The sequence below is a fragment of the Salvelinus alpinus genome, chromosome 8 (genome assembly GCF_045679555.1).
Source record: "Salvelinus alpinus chromosome 8, SLU_Salpinus.1, whole genome shotgun sequence".
NCBI classification, from domain to species: Eukaryota; Metazoa; Chordata; class Actinopteri; order Salmoniformes; family Salmonidae; genus Salvelinus; species Salvelinus alpinus.
The window spans coordinates 43,280,470-43,291,286 of record NC_092093.1 but is presented as its reverse complement, the minus strand read 5'-3'; the positions used below and the strand labels follow the sequence as shown (position 1 = coordinate 43,291,286).

At 41.8% G+C, this 10,817-nt stretch overlaps 1 pseudogene; it reads right to left on the bottom strand.

Moving 5' to 3' along the window:
• Positions 1-304: 304 nt before the first annotated feature.
• LOC139582297 (apolipoprotein B-100-like) lies at positions 305-5,264 on the bottom strand (annotated as a pseudogene).
• Positions 5,265-10,817: the final 5,553 nt, after the last annotated feature.

Below are 10,817 nucleotides of genomic sequence, written 5' to 3'. Positions count from 1 at the left end.
TGTCCCATTTTCTCCTCAATCCTTTCCAAAAGTTCTGTGCGATCCTCCAATCTATATTCATTCAAAAAATATTCCATGTCTCTCCTTCTTTCTTTTCCATCATTTTCTCCTTTACCAGATCTTGCCATGTGTAGTCCCAACTAGTTGCATTGTAGTTGGGACTACACATGGCAAGGAATGATTATTGTTACCATTTATTTTTGGAGGTGGAAAGTCCACTGGACTTCTTTTACAACAAGTATGGAACACCTCAGTGATATCTCAGATGTATTCTAAGGTTATCCCCGTCGAGGGGCTTGTCCGCTCCTCTTTGTTCTCGTGGGGAAGTTTACAACTTGATTTGTTTCCTGATCGGGCAGCCTCATACAGTGTTGTAGTAGTCTCGATCCCCCCACATTGCCTCGACGAGGCTCATCATGGGTCTGGGATAGTATTCCCCCCCCCCACTAGTGGTTGGTGTTGGTGTCAGAGGCACAAACGAAAAGGTCAGACCCTTTATATGAGTTGTCAGCAGCCGCATCATTAGTAGATTGGCTGTAACCTTTCAACCAAATCTCCTGGTGTTTGTGCTTCAAAATGCTCAGTGGCTGTCATGGCCTGCCAGTCACCATAGCGTCCGCGTGTGGCAACAGTACCTGCGAACTGAGACCAGGATATTCTAATGGAATTATAATGTTTGTGATTTTTTTAAGCCCATACCATGTTAAATAGAACCAATGAATGTTGAACATGATTTTCTGAACTTAAGACTACAATTTATTGTTCTCCCGATGGAGTTTTCATTGATATCCCAAAAGATGATTTCTAAACCAATTTGTGAGTAGGCAAAATGGAGACTGCATCTGTTTCCCTGTTGTCTCAGGTGCCAGACTTATTATGGACGGAGAGCGACATCTACTGGGGACTAAGACAGTGCAAACTCAGTTCATACATATTGATCCCTCCAAAGTATTACATATGAATATTACAATAATAGACATTTAATCTAACTGCACTGTCCAATTTACAGTAGCTATTACAGTGAAAGAATACCATCCCATTGTTTGAGAAGAGTGCACAGTTATGAGCTTAAAATTGATTAAGACACCAATTAGGCACATTTGGGCAGTCTTGATACAATATTTTGAAGAGAAATACAACGGTTCATTGGATCAGTCTAAAACTTTGAACATACACTGCTGCCATCTAGTGGCCAAAATCTAAATAGCGCCAGGGCTGGAATAATACATTATGGCCTTTCTATTCCATTTGGAAGATGATGGTACAAAAAAATACAAAACAACGCATGTTTTTTTTCTTTGTATTATTTTTTACCAGATCTAATGTGTTATATTCTCCTACATTCATTTCACATTTCCACAAACTTAAAAGTGTTTCCTTTCAAATGGTATTAAGAATATGCTACAGGCAGTTAGATTTGGGTATGTCATTTTAGGCGAAAATTGAAAAAAAGGGGCCGATCCTTTTAACTAGGCAAGTCAGTTAAAAACAAATTCTTATTTACAATGATGACCTACCGGGGATGAGTGGGTTAACTGCCTTGTTCAGGGACAGAATGACAGATTTTTTGCCTTGTCAGCTCGGGGATTTGATCCAGCAACCTTTCGGTTACTGATCCAACGCTCTAACCACTGCCGCCCCTAGTTGACTGGTTTGGTGGTCAATATTATGACAGTCTGTTTCAGAGGATGTTTATACATACTTCAAGTGCTCGGGGTCATTGGAGTGGATGATGTTGTAGATGTGAGAGGTCACAAAGGCCTTGACCAGCGCATTCTGCTCCTGGACCTCTGGTTTCTGCTCCTGCATCGATGCCTTCAGTATTTCTTCACTAGCTCCAGGTCACTTGCCTCAGGTGTCCTCATCAGAATCAGGTAGGGTGCCAGTCTCTTCTGCACGGCACCCTTAGCGTATGAGCTCACTCAATGGAGGTTAGAGCAAACCTGGAAATGAAAACAAAATGGCAGCTAATAAGTCAATGCATTCGAGAAAGGAGAATGTGTGCTACAGTATATCAGTGCAGAACCCTTATTCACAAAGAGTTTCACAGTAGGAGTGGTGATATAGGATCAGTTTGCCCTTTTAGATCATAATGAATAACATTATATGGATAAGGGGGTATGTGATCCCAGATCATCACTTTTCTCAGAGACACTTTTTGAATACAGGCCCATTTTATTGATATTTTTTGCATATAGTTTACCTCATCGTTCACAGACAGGCGTCTGAAGGCCTCGATGGCGGCGAGCTGCACCTACAGGGTTGTGGCGGACTGTCTCATGCACTTCAGCAGGGTGGTCTTCATGATGGCGTCGGCAGCCTCCATGGCCTCTCCAACGTTTCCAACAACCTGGACGCCATTACATAAAGAGAGATTCAGATAAACAAGCAATGATGTCGAACTTTCCATGCCATGTGATTAGGTGGGAAGAAGCTGATTGGTTGAGCAACAACATACCCTCAGGGTCAGGAATGTCAGATCCTTCTCTCCAGTGCATTCAGCAGCCAGAAGGAAGGCGAGGAACTCAGACACAGCTGCGATCTTGGGGGTGACTTTGCCCTCAGCCTGTTAGAGCATAGTAACACAAAACAAGAGGGTGGCAATGAACATTTTGACCACAATGTTTATTCAACTAAACTGAAACCATAAGTCATTGTCTGTCACCATCGTTAACCAAGTACAGTATACATTTTGGACTTACTTTCTGACAACGTTTCCTAGAGAAAACATGATGGGCTTGCTCTGTTTGTACTGAGCCATGCTGAGCATGTCTTTGACCAGGAGGCGGGAGGGGTGGGGCAGGAGTCCCAGGGCATAGACGGCAGTGTCAACCTCAATAGGTTCAGTCCCAAAGGTCCTAAGGTCCCATGGTGAACTCGGGGGTACCACAATGAGTCAGGGCCTGCCAGGTCAGGGTGTGCGACACGGACACCATCTCGGGGACGGCGGGGCTCAAAGTGTCACCCTTCAGTCCACGGAGTTCGGCCACGAGTCTCTGGAAGGTGCTGGCACGCTGGTGGCCCTGGTTGGTCTTGGACATGGGTGTTCAGTTCCCTCATGGTGGCAAGAGCAGCATTTCCGGTTTGGACGACAGCTTTGTCCTCAGCAGCCTCCATGGGCAGACCCTTGAGGTTGACTTCATCTTCAGAGAGTAAAATAGAAGAAATGTTGTAATGGTCGCCTGGTACAGTACACATACTGTTCATCATTTTGGTAAAAGCTGAGTTGTGTCAAGTTTTTAAGGTTGAACAGTAAAAGGAACTACGAGAGGAAATTCTCACTGTGGTTGAAGACTCTTTCGTTGATCTTGCTAGTCTCTAGGAGAGTCAAAGTCTGTTTGACCAGTGTTGACACTCCATACTCAGACCTACATTTGGGAAAGAGGATGGAAGAACATTTGATGAATGACAAACTGGCCAGGATCATATCTTGGCTACCATTATTGCAGACTCAGTATACTATTCACTGGAAAAACAGATTTTTAATTGTCTGGATTTACTGGTGGGAGAAAGGCAGGAATATGTGCTTCTCAGTGCGGGATCCAGCAGTCATGTGCTTCTTCTGATTGTCAAACTTGTAGTTGCAAGTCTGGGTGCTGCTGATCAGCTTGGACAGTGGGTATTGCTGTTGATGGGGAACCAGAATCAAACACTTTGTCAGGAACAACAATCATGGTGGGTTTATGGTGTAAATTAATACAACTATTATATTCTATTCAAATGTAATGCTTAATCGAATAATTACCAAATGTTTTTTTGTAAAGGATCGCCATCAAATTTGGGTTTTTTCCCTCCTCTTACCATGCCAGAGATGATAGACATGGGGCTGGTGTGATCTTTCTGGGCAATGAAGCTGTCGCATTTGGACAGGTGTCTGGTGACGGTGACGTCAGTGGCTATGTCTTCCCTGGAGTTAACGGCGAAGTCGGTGTCACACTCCGCGAAGGGTGGCCTGAAAGTTGTGAGAGTTTTTGTAAGAGTGAAAGATTATTATTTATTTTAATAACTTTGATTTATTCAGGGGAACCCAATTGAGACCACTGTCTCGTTTACAATAGTGCCCCGAGGACACAAATGACATCAATACAGCAACAACAAAAATATATATAAAAAACTACAAGAAAGCTATAAATACGTTACATCAGGTAATTACAACAAGTTATAATAATCAATTAAAACAACACACTTCAGTGAACTCCTTTAGCAGTTTTAAATTGCCCCATCGGCACTAGGCAATCTAGGTGTCATTTGTTTTGTAAGGTATTCCATAACTGTGATGCATTCAAAATAAAGGCGGATTTACCAAATGTTGTGGCGACAAGCGGGACCTCAAGAGTTGACAAACATTGGCATCTCATATTTTTATATTTCAAAAGGGAAGTGAGGTATGATGGAAGCTTGTGGAACAGAGCTTTGTAAACAAGAAGGTAAATGAAGTGAGCTACAGGACTTCAGCGAGGTCCATACATCCATTTCAGGAGAGGAAGTATCGATTATTAGGTTTACAAAATGTGCTTTGGTATCTGTGTTTCCTTTTCACGACTGTTACTAAAAAGGCTATAAATAGTATATAGATCCAGAATGATCAACTCCATATAATAGATAGAGCACAGGAGGAGCCATTCTGTCTTGAGACAAGGCTATTAAGGACTTTGACCTGCAGCTTTAGTGTCATTCTAACAACTTGTTGTTTGGTATTTATCACCCTGATATATCACACCCAAAATCCAATTGCCTTGATGACCAGACCTATATGGACCTTATGACTGTTATGTTAGGTCACAGAATAATTGGCAGGTGAGGAAATTACTGTTGTCAAAGCAGGCACGATTAAGGCAGAGACAATTCCTCTTTGGATGTTCAAGATGGTGGTGGTCTCATCCTCCTCAGGGAAGAGTTTCACACCTCTGTCCCTCAACCATGACCTTCAGGGAGTTCCTGTTCAGGAAAGGGGAGATCATCTTGGTAACTACTTATTTCGTATACTTTGCCTGGAAAGCCTGGAAAGCCTCAGCACCAGCAGCGGGCGTGAACACAGGGGAACCCTCTGTGTCGACGTCAATGACTTCGCTAAGGGAGCGCTCTGTGGTGCACATCGATTTCGACCTGTGAGAAGAAGGTGAAAAGGAATGGTCAGAGGACTGTCCATTTAATGTTCCATTCTATACGGGAGGAATGGAAGTTGAGTGAAAGCACTGAAGAGTTGATTAAGGGCTCTGGGCTCAGCTGTCTGTCACGTACCTTGCAGATGACTTTTGAGCCATTCTTGAGGCTGGTAGATCCATTTACACCATTAAAACTCTGAAAATAAAAACGTCTAAACATTTAATTGGTGTGACCCTTAACGTACACCCTCTCTAACCTGTGAAAAACCCACTAAAACCAAATGAAAAGACCCCATACAATAAATCAAACATGATATTAACACTACTAACAAAGCTTTCATAACAGGCGGCTTGTGTGTGTGTGTGCTGGTGTATGTGTGGTAAAACATAGGACAAAAACAAACAAGTGGCCAGGCCTTACTTAATTGGGAGCTCCCTTTATGACCGGATGTGGGTACCTTGATGCCTAATGGAACTGCGGAATTTCACTAACTGCTCTCCCAAGGCAACAGCCTCCGGAAACATTTCAAATGGAGAGATAGGGACACCACATCCTATCCTAAAGAGAACATAAACATTTCGTGAAATCTTAATCAGTCTAAACAATTCAACATTGTAATTCTTACTTTCCATTTTACTTTCCAACTAACTTCCCATTTCCTTTCTTTCCCACTTTCTTTGTTACTTTCACAAGTCTACATATCTGTTTACTTTAACTCAGAAGCCCTCTCAATCACCATAACCCAGTACATTTCTCTTCCACTCAAATACTTGTTTCCCACTACAATCTCTCCGTCGAACGTTACTTTACCAGGTGAACAAAACGTTTTAAATTATAGACAAAACAAAACATGTCACTTCTGTTAACAGGGAGGCCACTGTCCTCCCTCCACTCTTTAATAATTTGTGTCTATTATTTTAAGATGAACATGTAATGCGCCAAATTTATAAAATACATTTGCCAATTTCAGAAGGGAAAATATAAACTTTGGAGGGAGCTTTCTAAGGTAACTGGCTTTGCACTATCCATCAGTCTCCTGTAGATGGCGCTCTTTGTCCATAATAAGTCTGGTACCTGAGCTGGCGTAGACAGGAAATCAGACACTTTCCATTTTGCCTACTCACAAATTGATTTAGAACGTCAACGTTTGGAAAATAAACATTTTACAATACATTTTAGCCTTAAGTTAAAAAACTAATCTCTACATGTTCAACATTTAACAGGGCATATGTTTTTTCAAAATGTGTTATCAGGACGGAGGAAATCCCATAAGCATTTATAGTTTTATTGGTTAGGGGTATGTGCAAGTTTGCATATTATTATTATTATTACTTCATCATATCGCCAGTAATCGATTATACACGCATACAATAAAAAGAAAAAATCTTCATGTCTTCACAGAATCCATATATAACATTATAAATCTTAGCTACTCAGGTCAACACAACTCCATGTGCATTCCAATGACTCTCCGCTGCTGCAAAGTTTGAGCTTTGCAACCATAATTCCCCCCGGAACCCAGTCTTTGGTTTCCCGGACGTTGCCCGGCTGGTGATCGGAATAATGCACCACGTACCTTGTGATATTACTAAAATGGGCAGTGATGGATGGAAACCCCTAGATAACCATTATATATAAAAACGTATTACCCAAATTTCAATCAGTTTATTATGCAAATGTAAATCTCTTGTTATCCAAAATTCAAATTCTCTCCAATTCTCTCACATATCACATTCACATAGTACTGTTCCCAAAACACACTAATCAATTTGTTGTTATATACTTTTTTTTTTTTTTTAATAACCAGCAGGAATATTTTCTAATTTCTATCTCAGGGTTAGTTCCTGGGATACGTAACTCATTTTTTACATTACCTACATTTGATCTAATTACTGATAATATCCTACACCCTAGAGTTTTAATCAGTATCAACATCACTAGTCATAAACCCTTATGAAACAATTCACACCATAGGCTTTTGGCTTAACCTCACTAGTCATAAATGTTCACAGAGTAGTCTCACTAGTCAAAGACGTCCCTTTTACAAAACTCTAGAACTCTGGGGGACCTCTGTCTAGTTCCCTGTAAGTTACAAGGACGTCACTGAGGACTATTTCAGGATCTTTTGTGGACGTTCTCAGGACATGAAATTTACTAGTCCTTAGGATGTCGCGTGATGGTCCCAAGGGAACGTTCTCTGAGAGACCTTTGTCTAATTCCCAATAACTTACCAGGATTTCACTGAGGACCATGTCAGGACCTATTGAGGACAATCTCAGGACTTTTATTTTACTAGTCCTTAGGACATTGAATGATGGTCCCAAAGGGAAAGTTCTCTGGGGGATGTTTATTTATTTCCCTGTAAGTCAACAGGATGTCACTGACAACCATGTCAGGACCTTTTGAGGACGTTCTCTGGACTTAAATTGTACAAGTCCTTACGACGTTGCCTGATGGTCCCAAGGGAACATTCTCTGAGAGACCTTTGTCTAGTTAAATGTAAGTTCACAAGACATCACTTAGGACCATGTCAGGACCTTATTAGGATGTTCTCAGGACTTTCATTTTACTAGTCCTTAGGTCGTCGCGGGATGGTCCCACGGGATCGTTCTCTGGGGGACCTTTATTTTGTTCCCTGAAAGTCACCAGAATGTCACTGAGGACCATGTCAGGACCTTTTCAGGACTTTCTCAGGACATAAAATGTACTAGTCCTTAAAACGTTGCGAGACGATCCCAAGGGAACATTCTCTGGGGGACCTTTGTCTAGTTCCCTGCAAGTTACCAAGATGTCACTGAGGACCATGTCAGGACCTTATTAGGACATTCTCAGGACTTTCATTTTACTAGTCCTAAGGACATCACGTTAGGGTCCAAGGAAAATGTTCACTGGGGGACCTTTGTCTAGTTCCCTGTAAGTTACAAGGACGTCACTGAGGACCATGTACGCACCTTTTGAGGACGTTCTCAGGACATAAAATGTACTAGTCCTTAGGACGTCGCAGATTGGTCCCAAGGGAACGTTCTCTGGGGGACCTTTATTTTGTTCCCTGTAAGTCACCAGGATGTCACTGAGGACCATTTCAGGACCTTTTGAGGACTTTCTTAGGACTTAAAATGTACTAGTCCATAAAACATCTTGGGATGGTCCCAGGGTAACGTTCTCTGGGCAACCTTTGTCTAGTTCCCTGTAAGTTACAAGGACGTCACTGAGGACTATGTCAGGATCTTTTGCGGACGTTCTCAGGACATAAAATTTACTAGTCCTTAGGACGTCGCGTGATGGTCCCAAGGAAACATTCTCTGAGAGACCATTGTCTAGTTCCCAGTAAGTTAATAGGACGTCACTGAGGACCATGTCAGGATCTTTTGAGGACATTCTCAGGACTTTTATTTTACTAGCCCTCAGGACGTTGAGTGAAGTTCCCAAGGGAATGTTCTCTGGGAGACCTTTATTTAGTTCCCTGTAAGTCACCAGGATGTTACTGAGGACCATTTCAGGACCTTTTGAGGACGTTCTCAGTACATAAAATGTACTAGTTCTTAAGACGTTGCTTGATGGTCCCAAGAGAACGTTCTCTGAGAGACCTTTGTCTAGTTACCTGTAAGTTCCCAAGACGTCACTGAGGATCATGTCAGGACCTTTTAATGATGTTCTCAGGACTTTAATTTTACTAGTCCTTAGGATGTCGCGGGATGGTCCCAAGGGAACATTCTCTGGGGGACCTTTGTCTAGTTCCCTGTAAGTTACAAGGACATCCCTGAGGACTATGTCAAGATCTTTTGTGGATGTTCTCATGACATAAAATGTACTAGTCCTTAGGACATTGCGTGATGGTCCCAAGTAAACGTTCTCTGTGGGACCTTTGTCTAGTTCCCTGTAAGTTACGAGGATGTCACAGAGGACCATGTCAGGACCTTTTGAGGACATTCTCAGAGTTTTATTTATTTATTTCCTGACATTTAATTATAGTATATATTCCCTGTCTTAGGTCAGTTAGGCTCACCACTTTATTTTAAGAATGTGAAATGTCAGAATAATGGAAGAGAGAATGATTCGGCTTTTATTTCTTTCATCACATTCCCAGTGGGTCAGAAGTTTACATACACTCAATTAGTATTTGGTAGCAGTGCCTTTAAATGGTTTGCTTTGGTCAAACGTTTTGGGTAGCCTTCCACAAGCTTCCCACAATAAGTTGGGTGAATTTTGGCCCATTCCTCCTGACAGAGCTGGTGTAACTGAGTCAGGTATGTGGGCCTCCTTGCTCGCACACACTCTTTCAGTACTGCCCACAAATTTTCTATGGAATTGAGGTCACTCCAATACCTTGACTTTGTTGTTCTTAAGCCATTTTGCCACAACTTTGGAAGTATGCTTGGGGTCATTGTCCATTCGGAAGACCCATTTGCGACCAAGCTTTAACTTCCTGACTGATGTCTTGAGATGTTGCTTCAATAAAGCCACATAATTTTCCATCCTCATGTTGTCATCTATTTTGTGAAGTTCACCAGGCCCTCCTGCAGCAAAGCACCCCCACAACATGATGCTGCCACCCCCGTGCTTCACGGTTGGGATGGTGTTCTTCAGCTTGCAAGCCTCCCCCTTTTTCCTCCAAACATGACAATGGTCATTATGGCCAAACAGTTCTATTTTTGTTTCATCAGACCAGAGCACATTTCTCCAAAAAGTACAATCTTTGTCCCCATGGGCAGTTGGAAACCGTAGTCTGGCTTTTTATGGCGGTTTTGGACCAGTGGCTTCTTCCTTGCTGAGCAGCCTTTCAGGTTATGTCGATATTGGACTCGTTTTACTACGCATATAGATCATTTTGTACCTGTTTCCTCCAGCATCTTCACAAGGTCCTTTGCTGTTGTTCAGGGATTGATTTGAACTTTTCGCACCAGAGTACGTTCCTCTCTAGGAGACAGAACGCGTCTCCTTCCTGAGCGGTATGACGGCTGCGTGGTTCCATGGTGTTTATACTTGCGTACTATTGTTTGTACAGATGAACGTGGTACCTTCAGGCATTTGTAAACTGCTCCCAAGGATGAACCAGACTTGTGGAGGTCTACAATTTGTTTTCTGAGGTCTTGGCTGATTTCTTTTGATTTTCCCATGATTTTCCCATACATCCACAGGCACACCTTCAATTGACTCAAATGATGTCAATTAGCCTTTCAGAAACTTGTAAAGCCATGACATAATTTTCTGGAATTTTCCTAGCTGTTTAAAGGCACAGTCAACTTAGTGTATGTAAACTTCTGACCCATTGGAATTGTGATACAGTGAATTGTAAGTGAAATAATCTGTCTGTAAACAAATGTTGGAAAATTGCTTGTGTCATGCACAAAGTAGATGTCCTAACCGACTTGCCAGAACTATAGTTTGTTAACAAGAAATTTGTGGAGTGGTTGAAAAACAAGTTTTAATGACTCCAACCTAAGTGCTTGTAAACTTCCGATTTCAACTGTTTATCAAAGTGTGTAAAGTATGTAAGTTGTTAAAAGCACTGTTTGTGTGGGTGTTACTAACATTGCCAACAGACAAAGAGCTGTGAATGGATCTGTAAAGACCATTTTTGATATAAAAGAAAATGTCTAACAATTCTTTATTAAATGTTTTTAGACTATTATTTGCTAAAAGTAAATATGTTTGTTCATAGAAACCTGGTTATGGTCCCACCTGCTTGCCATTTATGTTACCACAACTTA